Below are 8889 nucleotides of genomic sequence, written 5' to 3'. Positions count from 1 at the left end.
AAAGGAATTATCGAGTTTATCTTGATTAATAAATTAATTCCGAGGAAACATTTCGGAAATTAATTTAAGAAATAAATTCTCAAGGATGAGAATTAATTCCGAGAAACCTTAAATATATTTAAATTATTCGAGAACGAACGAGAAAATTCTCGGTTCAAATCATATAATTATAATCCGTTCGGTGATGGATTTAATTAAATAATTATATGAAAAAGACGTGGTTGTAACAATTTTAAGGGACCCATTTGAAAGAAAACAAGAAAAAGAAATTGGTTTGAGAATAAAAGGATAATTGTTAAGCCTTGCCTAGTCATCACACATGTGTCACGCTTCTATCATTGCCAACCCAACACTTATCTTCATCATTTACTTTGCTATCAAGTCTCTCCAGCCGAAATAAACAAACCCACGGGGAAAAAAAAACAAGTCACGCGAGAAAAAAAAAAAAAAAGAAGAACAGAAGAAGAGAAGAGAAAGAGTGAGAGACCGAGGGAGAGAGAGAGAGCTCGGGGAAGAGAAAGGCCGAGAGAGAGCAGAAGAGAGCGAGAGAGCGAGTGAGCGAGACTGAGAAGGAGAGCGACCGAGGGAGAGGACGCGCGACCACCAGCACCAGCCCGAGACCCCAGCTCCGTGCGCGCGCCATCCAGCCGACCACTGAGCCTCGCTGCGCGCGCGACCGCCGTGAAGATTGAGCTGCCGCGAGCTAGAGAGGACGTTGGATGGTTCAATTCCTCCAGAAACAAGGTGAGACGTTTTACCCCAATTTCGAATCTGGAAGTTAGGGTTTTTAGTTTTGGATTTTGGGGGTTTTTCCGTGAGTGAGATTATTGTTCGGATTTAACGGTTCTGAAGGTTGATTCGATGATGATTTTGATAGTGAGATGTAATGTTAAACGAAACTGAGCTCGTGTTTGTGTTGATTTGGTTCTGATGTTCGTTCTTTCTGGCTGAGTGTGCTCGTTGAGTATGTTTTGGTGTCGGGTTGCGCTCGATGCTCTCGTTCTTGTGTGTGTGATTTGTTAAGTTGTTTTTTTTTGGTTGCGAGTTTGTGTCGAGTGTTAGACTCGGTCTAGGTGGGCGGCACAGGTCTCGGGGCAGCGGTTCGGGACGGCGAGGGCGCTGTCCAAGAGTGGTAGAGCTGCTGCGCGAATGACGACGGAGCGGGGCTGGTCAGCGAGGTTCATCGGCTCGGTTGGGACGAGCTGTTGGGCCGGGGACGGCAGTGACGCTGTGGCGGCTCTCGAGGGCTATTAACGGCCGTCGGGTTTTCGTTCGGAGACTCGCGAAGTCTCGGTTTAGTGTTAGCAAGTCGAGAAATTTCCCGAGTCTCGACTCTAGTCGCGAACCGTTTTTTTTAGTTTATGTGTCGTGATGTATAAGTACTATTATGTTTTTACGGTTCACTAATTATTATATTGTTCAAGTAGTCTCGTTTGAGTTATCCTACGTTATTATTATTATGTTTTATAGTCAAGCTCGTTTAATAGAAAAATAAATTAATATGTATCGTTATCAAACTCGTTGATAATTCACGTAATTATTTAGTATATTTATCTTAATTATGTTTAAAAATCGAGTTCGACTATAAGCTCGACTCTTTTAATTTGGAAAACGAATATCAACGAGAAATGTTTTATTTACGTTCTCAAACGTTATAACTTGTCAATAAAAAGAGACAAGTCATAAAAGATTTTCTAAACCACATTTGAGAAGTGTCGGTTTGAGTTATTTTCATATAACTTACGTATTCTATAGATTGTTAGTAAGAGTTTCTTTATACGTTCTTTTCTTTTAGTTTCGACCTTCGGGAACCTATCCTAAGCAATGGGCTTTGTCCCGTCAAAAGAATAGGTGGTCGAATAGCGGGGCGTTTCTTAGCCTAGATTAGGGAAGTTGTTAAGGCCTTGTTCTTAGGCGTCGATTATTTCCCGTCTCTGTTCTGTCACGTATTCCCCGATGTTTGTTTTTTTTTAGACGCTCTGAGTAGCGTGACTAGGAGGACGTTTTGAATACGTTCCTTATGAGCTTTCTTTTAGTAGAAGTGTGTACGTTAGTAGATCAATGGACGAGATACTGAGTATGCTTGATGTTCGATCTTTCTCTTCCATAGATACGTCCAGATTGCTATAAGGATTAGCAGGAGAAGCTTACGAGGACTGGGTTGTACGTGAAGTTAAGAAGAACCCTTTTATCTGGAAGAGAAGATCTCAGGATTCGAAAGAATCGTTAACCAGGTAAGTGGATTATAGGCACCTACAATATCAAGAAATATTATATATATCTTTATATATATACATATATTGTACGTGCATTTTCTATATGCTTTCTAGTAAGCAAGAGTAAGATAAACCAAAAGACAATTCACTATCAAGATTAAGGGCTTTAAGCCGCTAACGAATTGAGAAACGGAATTAGTCCGGCTAACAAAAATGGCTAGAGGTAACTAGGAACCCGAGCCTTTGCTATGTGTTTAGTTAGCCACCTTCCAGAGATCCAGTCCTAGTGAACTGGATTATGAGAGACTGAAGCTAAGACTCGTATTCAAAAGCGAGAATATTATGATAGGATCTTTGGGAGTCGCATCTCAAGATCTTATAATTCACGAGTTAATAAGCGAAAAGAATATATGTTAAGATCGGGATTAAACCCGAATTAAGCAGTCTCTCATGTTAAGTTAATTAAAGAGAAAACATAGAATGGTACCGCCTCCGACATATACCCCTTGTTAGCAGGTACCTATTATGCTTCGTGCTGGTACCACATGGGGATTAGGCAGGAGACTGTGCACCCTCCTGTCTGGCGCCAATAAGACATGTGTCGTGCGGATATCATTAAGGGATCCCGAGCAGGAAATGTATTGTATGATGGGAATTGCCGGGACCTAAGCTGGCATATTCTCAAGTAAGAGGAGTTACCGGGACCTAAGCTGGTAATTCCATAGTTATGATTAAAGCAAGTATGTTTATGATGTGAATCACCGGGACCTAAGCTGGTGAATTCTTAAGTAAGGGGGATCTCTCGGGACCTAAGCTGAGTGATTCCTAAGCAGATGAATCTATCGGGACCTAAGCCGATTGGTTCTTAAGTAAGATGAATCTGTCGGGACCTAAGCCGATTGATTCTCAAGTAAGGTGGATTTATCGGGACCTAAGCCGATACTTCCGCAAGTTATGAAAAGATATGAACTCATGTTATGTATTGTTTATGTGTTATGTGCATTGTGCATTAGATATGTAGATATCCGCTTACTGAGTCTTTCGACTCACAGTTATTATCTTGATATTGTAGATAAAGGAAAAGCCAAAGAAGACTGAGCAGAGCATCAGCGAAACCGGTAAGTAAGTAGGCGTGTGTATGTACGGCTGCCGACCTGTGGCTAAGTCAAGGGCGAATGAGTCTGTTTTGTTTTTAAAAAGAGACGAGTCTTTTTGTTTGTAAAATTTTAAATAGTATGTTGTAGAAAAAACGAAAAATTCGCCCATAGTTTTGAGACGTTTATGTAAATATTTTAAAAGTTTTTCTAGAAAATGTTTTCAGGAAGCGCTTCCACCAAAGTTTTTATGAATTTTATTTATGTCAAGTAAGATACGGAGAAATCTGCCGCGGCTCGCGGGCGAGCTAAGGCTCGCGGGTCGTGACAGAATTTTTGGTATCAGAGCCCAGGTTGAGCCGTTTCTGTAGACTTGTGGTCGTACATACACTATCTTACTTACTTATAAGTCAGTTGATGTCCAAGATAGCCTTATCTATAATATCTTGTTGAGTCTTTGTGAAAGATAGTGGTTATATTAGGATAACCGTGTGCTTACCCATTCCTACTTATAGGTGAAGTAGAGATTAAGAATGGGACCTAAGAAGCAAACGCAGACGAATCTTTCACAAGAAATGACTGAGATTAGCAGGGCTTTAGAGCGCCAAGCAGAAGATGCTCGTCGAAGGGATGCTCAAATAGAAGAGCAGAACAGGTTGATCACGCAACTTATTGCACGAATGAATGAGCAGCAACCTCCACAGGGACAACAAGACCCTGAACCCCAGGCGCATCGACCAGAACAACCTGGAGGACAAGGTGAGCACGTGCCAAATATGAATAGGAATCCAGATGGTCAGAATGTACAAGCGCCACCACAAGCTCAAGCTATGGCGCCAGATGAGGTTCCGCTGTTCCAGATTCCGATAATGGCACCGACTGTCGGGGAGCCTGTATATGAGCGTTTTCGTAAGCAGAAACCACCGACTTTCAATGGAGATTCTGATCCTTCCCTTGCGGAAAATTGGATTAAAAGGATCCAACAGATCTTCACGTACATGCAACTTACAGATGCTGAGAGGGTTGCATGTGCTGTGAACCAGCTGGAACTTGAAGCTCGAAGTTGGTGGGAAGTAATCGCACTCTATGATGATGTTTCTCATATTACATGGAATCGTTTTATCAACCTATTTTATGAGAAGTACCTGGGTGAAGCTAATCTCTCGGGTAAGGTACGAGAGTTTATGGATCTTAAGCAAGGGAAGCTCTCTGTAGCTGAGTATATAGCCAAGTTTGATGAGCTTGCAAAGTTTTCGCCCTCTATGGTACCGACAGATCAGTCGCGCAAGATGAAGTTTATGCATGGACTCAATGTGGAAATTGTGCGTCAGGTTGATAGTGGCGACGTTGGGCCACGAACTTATGCGAATGCCGTTCAAAGGGCATTAAGGATTGACGGTTGGCGTATAGCACAAGTCAATCCAGCTAGCGAGTCAATGACCATCCTACAGGAATCTGTAGCGGAAGTCGAGAAGAAGAACTTCATCGACAAGAAGAAAAAGAGTTGGGATAGAAACTCCAGGTCTAGGGCGTAGGGAAATGAAGGAAGCTACAGAGGAAATCAAAGCGAGAACAAGTACAAGAGGCCAAGGGTTAATGATTTCCCTACGTGCAACAAGTGCGGCAGAAAGCACTCAGGCGAGTGTCGCATAGGAACCTCAAGCTGCTACCGGTGTGGCTTAGAAGGTCATTTTGCACGGGATTGTCACGTTTCAGAAGAGAAGATCGCTTACCTGAAGAATCAACCTAAGGCCAAAGCTCGCGTCTTTAGCATCTATGGAGAAGAAGTAAAGGAGTCATCGTCTGGAAGAACCGGTTAGATTCCTATCCTTTACTCTTCAGTTATGCATTCCTGTATGTGGGAACTATGCATGTTCGTTTGTTGTGTCCTAGTCAAGTTCTTGATCTTGGTAGATGATGGAGTAGATTCCTGGTTAGTTATATCTAACGGTTAGGAAGTGACTATCTTAAGACCAGAATCAATCTGCTGTTCATTAGGCGATGACATGTTTAGAGGAAGTTATATCCTCTCTTCTTTTCTGAAGATGGAAAATTATCTGGAAACTCAATAGTGTGATGCAAAAGGAGTACCCTGCTTTTCTTTAAGTTTCGAGGACGAAACTAACTTAAGGGGGTAGGGATTGTAAGGACAAGTTTCTGCGTCACTCGTATTTGGAGATTTGGAAGTAAATAACGAGTTTCCGTTGTTACAACTAAATTCTCGAGTGAATTATACTCCAATGGATTTATCGAATTAATTTTAAATATGTTAAGGTTATGGAAATCTCGGAATGAGTAAAGGAATTATCGAGTTTATCTTGATTAATAAATTAATTCCGAGGAAACATTTCGGAAATTAATTTAAGAAATAAATTCTCAAGGATGAGAATTAATTCCGAGAAACCTTAAATATATTTAAATTATTCGAGAACGAACGAGAAAATTCTCGGTTCAAATCATATAATTATAATCCGTTCGGTGATGGATTTAATTAAATAATTATATGAAAAAGACGTGGTTGTAACAATTTTAAGGGACCCATTTGAAAGAAAACAAGAAAAAGAAATTGGTTTGAGAATAAAAGGATAATTGTTAAGCCTTGCCTAGTCATCACACATGTGTCACGCTTCTATCATTGCCAACCCAACACTTATCTTCATCATTTACTTTGCTATCAAGTCTCTCCAGCCGAAATAAACAAACCCACGGGGAAAAAAAAACAAGTCACGCGAGAAAAAAAAAAAAAAAGAAGAACAGAAGAAGAGAAGAGAAAGAGTGAGAGACCGAGGGAGAGAGAGAGAGCTCGGGGAAGAGAAAGGCCGAGAGAGAGCAGAAGAGAGCGAGAGAGCGAGTGAGCGAGACTGAGAAGGAGAGCGACCGAGGGAGAGGACGCGCGACCACCAGCACCAGCCCGAGACCCCAGCTCCGTGCGCGCGCCATCCAGCCGACCACTGAGCCTCGCTGCGCGCGCGACCGCCGTGAAGATTGAGCTGCCGCGAGCTAGAGAGGACGTTGGATGGTTCAATTCCTCCAGAAACAAGGTGAGACGTTTTACCCCAATTTCGAATCTGGAAGTTAGGGTTTTTAGTTTTGGATTTTGGGGGTTTTTCCGTGAGTGAGATTATTGTTCGGATTTAACGGTTCTGAAGGTTGATTCGATGATGATTTTGATAGTGAGATGTAATGTTAAACGAAACTGAGCTCGTGTTTGTGTTGATTTGGTTCTGATGTTCGTTCTTTCTGGCTGAGTGTGCTCGTTGAGTATGTTTTGGTGTCGGGTTGCGCTCGATGCTCTCGTTCTTGTGTGTGTGATTTGTTAAGTTGTTTTTTTTTGGTTGCGAGTTTGTGTCGAGTGTTAGACTCGGTCTAGGTGGGCGGCACAGGTCTCGGGGCAGCGGTTCGGGACGGCGAGGGCGCTGTCCAAGAGTGGTAGAGCTGCTGCGCGAATGACGACGGAGCGGGGCTGGTCAGCGAGGTTCATCGGCTCGGTTGGGACGAGCTGTTGGGCCGGGGACGGCAGTGACGCTGTGGCGGCTCTCGAGGGCTATTAACGGCCGTCGGGTTTTCGTTCGGAGACTCGCGAAGTCTCGGTTTAGTGTTAGCAAGTCGAGAAATTTCCCGAGTCTCGACTCTAGTCGCGAACCGTTTTTTTTAGTTTATGTGTCGTGATGTATAAGTACTATTATGTTTTTACGGTTCACTAATTATTATATTGTTCAAGTAGTCTCGTTTGAGTTATCCTACGTTATTATTATTATGTTTTATAGTCAAGCTCGTTTAATAGAAAAATAAATTAATATGTATCGTTATCAAACTCGTTGATAATTCACGTAATTATTTAGTATATTTATCTTAATTATGTTTAAAAATCGAGTTCGACTATAAGCTCGACTCTTTTAATTTGGAAAACGAATATCAACGAGAAATGTTTTATTTACGTTCTCAAACGTTATAACTTGTCAATAAAAAGAGACAAGTCATAAAAGATTTTCTAAACCACATTTGAGAAGTGTCGGTTTGAGTTATTTTCATATAACTTACGTATTCTATAGATTGTTAGTAAGAGTTTCTTTATACGTTCTTTTCTTTTAGTTTCGACCTTCGGGAACCTATCCTAAGCAATGGGCTTTGTCCCGTCAAAAGAATAGGTGGTCGAATAGCGGGGCGTTTCTTAGCCTAGATTAGGGAAGTTGTTAAGGCCTTGTTCTTAGGCGTCGATTATTTCCCGTCTCTGTTCTGTCACGTATTCCCCGATGTTTGTTTTTTTTTAGACGCTCTGAGTAGCGTGACTAGGAGGACGTTTTGAATACGTTCCTTATGAGCTTTCTTTTAGTAGAAGTGTGTACGTTAGTAGATCAATGGACGAGATACTGAGTATGCTTGATGTTCGATCTTTCTCTTCCATAGATACGTCCAGATTGCTATAAGGATTAGCAGGAGAAGCTTACGAGGACTGGGTTGTACGTGAAGTTAAGAAGAACCCTTTTATCTGGAAGAGAAGATCTCAGGATTCGAAAGAATCGTTAACCAGGTAAGTGGATTATAGGCACCTACAATATCAAGAAATATTATATATATCTTTATATATATACATATATTGTACGTGCATTTTCTATATGCTTTCTAGTAAGCAAGAGTAAGATAAACCAAAAGACAATTCACTATCAAGATTAAGGGCTTTAAGCCGCTAACGAATTGAGAAACGGAATTAGTCCGGCTAACAAAAATGGCTAGAGGTAACTAGGAACCCGAGCCTTTGCTATGTGTTTAGTTAGCCACCTTCCAGAGATCCAGTCCTAGTGAACTGGATTATGAGAGACTGAAGCTAAGACTCGTATTCAAAAGCGAGAATATTATGATAGGATCTTTGGGAGTCGCATCTCAAGATCTTATAATTCACGAGTTAATAAGCGAAAAGAATATATGTTAAGATCGGGATTAAACCCGAATTAAGCAGTCTCTCATGTTAAGTTAATTAAAGAGAAAACATAGAATGGTACCGCCTCCGACATATACCCCTTGTTAGCAGGTACCTATTATGCTTCGTGCTGGTACCACATGGGGATTAGGCAGGAGACTGTGCACCCTCCTGTCTGGCGCCAATAAGACATGTGTCGTGCGGATATCATTAAGGGATCCCGAGCAGGAAATGTATTGTATGATGGGAATTGCCGGGACCTAAGCTGGCATATTCTCAAGTAAGAGGAGTTACCGGGACCTAAGCTGGTAATTCCATAGTTATGATTAAAGCAAGTATGTTTATGATGTGAATCACCGGGACCTAAGCTGGTGAATTCTTAAGTAAGGGGGATCTCTCGGGACCTAAGCTGAGTGATTCCTAAGCAGATGAATCTATCGGGACCTAAGCCGATTGGTTCTTAAGTAAGATGAATCTGTCGGGACCTAAGCCGATTGATTCTCAAGTAAGGTGGATTTATCGGGACCTAAGCCGATACTTCCGCAAGTTATGAAAAGATATGAACTCATGTTATGTATTGTTTATGTGTTATGTGCATTGTGCATTAGATATGTAGATATCCGCTTACTGAGTCTTTCGACTCACAGTTATTATCTTGATA

The 8889-nt window shown here is 41.6% G+C and overlaps 2 long non-coding RNA genes across 2 annotated transcripts; both read left to right on the top strand.

The window, feature by feature from the left end:
* The first annotated feature begins 215 nt into the window (after nucleotides 1–215).
* On the top strand, nucleotides 216–1441 carry LOC149394592 (uncharacterized). Its single transcript, XR_016296960.1, has 2 exons — nucleotides 216–744; nucleotides 1046–1441. It is a non-coding gene; the product is annotated as an uncharacterized LOC149394592 (long non-coding RNA).
* Nucleotides 1442–5822: 4381 nt separating this feature from the next.
* On the top strand, nucleotides 5823–7048 carry LOC149394591 (uncharacterized). Its single transcript, XR_016296970.1, has 2 exons — nucleotides 5823–6351; nucleotides 6653–7048. It is a non-coding gene; the product is annotated as an uncharacterized LOC149394591 (long non-coding RNA).
* The last annotated feature ends 1841 nt before the right edge of the window (nucleotides 7049–8889 follow it).

This window comes from Urtica dioica, chromosome 5, assembly GCF_054948205.1.
Source record: "Urtica dioica subsp. dioica isolate 48M chromosome 5, U.dioica_male_clone48M_v1_H2, whole genome shotgun sequence".
Lineage (NCBI taxonomy): Eukaryota > Viridiplantae > Streptophyta > Magnoliopsida > Rosales > Urticaceae > Urtica > Urtica dioica.
The sequence above is the reverse complement of the archived record's forward strand: the minus strand, read 5'-3'. Positions and strand labels throughout refer to the sequence as shown.